This window comes from Camelina sativa, chromosome 13 (genome assembly GCF_000633955.1).
Source record: "Camelina sativa cultivar DH55 chromosome 13, Cs, whole genome shotgun sequence".
Taxonomy (NCBI): Eukaryota; Viridiplantae; Streptophyta; class Magnoliopsida; order Brassicales; family Brassicaceae; genus Camelina; species Camelina sativa.
This window is the reverse complement of record NC_025697.1, coordinates 3377428-3378243: the sequence shown is the minus strand read 5'-3', so window position 1 is coordinate 3378243 and position 816 is coordinate 3377428.

Here is an 816-nt window from a genome sequence, read left to right as displayed (position 1 = left end):
GAACCAGAAGTGAACCATGATAGTTACGATTGAACCAAAAGAAAACGGGTGGCAATTAAACCGTTTCAAACCACCTTTGTCTTCTTCCATTGAATGGTGAGAGATGACTCTTCGGTGAGATCGCAAAAGGTCGAGAGATTAGGGTTTTGTAACATTCCTTTCAGTTGTGCGATCCAGCGAACCAGAGGCCAAGCAGAGTGGAGGTGAGAGTTGGGTTGGAATCACGGAAGCTAAGGGCTCTGTTTCGCACAAGCTGATCAACCTGATGGAGGAGATGATCAGCTGGCTTAAAACAGTTCCGATGCAACCTGTGATTCCGTTCAGTCCAAAGGAAGTATATCAGTGTCTGCCAGGCGATTAGTAGGAGTTTCCTTGCTTCACGGGAGCCTTTGTAGTTGATGAGGCCGTTCATTGTTCCAGTCCAGGAAGGTGCAGAGTTATAGTTGCAGCGGCGAGAGATCTTGCTCCATAGCGACCAGCTGTACGGGCAGTTGAAGTAAAGATGATCACGACTTTCAGATCCAATCGCGCAGAGTAAACAGCGGGAGTCAACCTGCAATCCCCATTGCAAAAGTCGGTCACGAGTTGGGCACCTGTTCAATACAACCAACCAAGTTAAAAAATTGTGTTTGGGGATTCCTCCGGAGGTCCAAACAATCTTATGCCACGGCACCGAAGGCAACTCTTCACCTAGCGCTGAACAGATCCTACCGGTTGAGTGACTGTCCTTCACTCGATCATTAATCCACCAGGTATGAGAGTCTTCTTCCTCCGTTAGTTGTAGAGCCGATAATTCAGCTTGATAACTAACTTGGG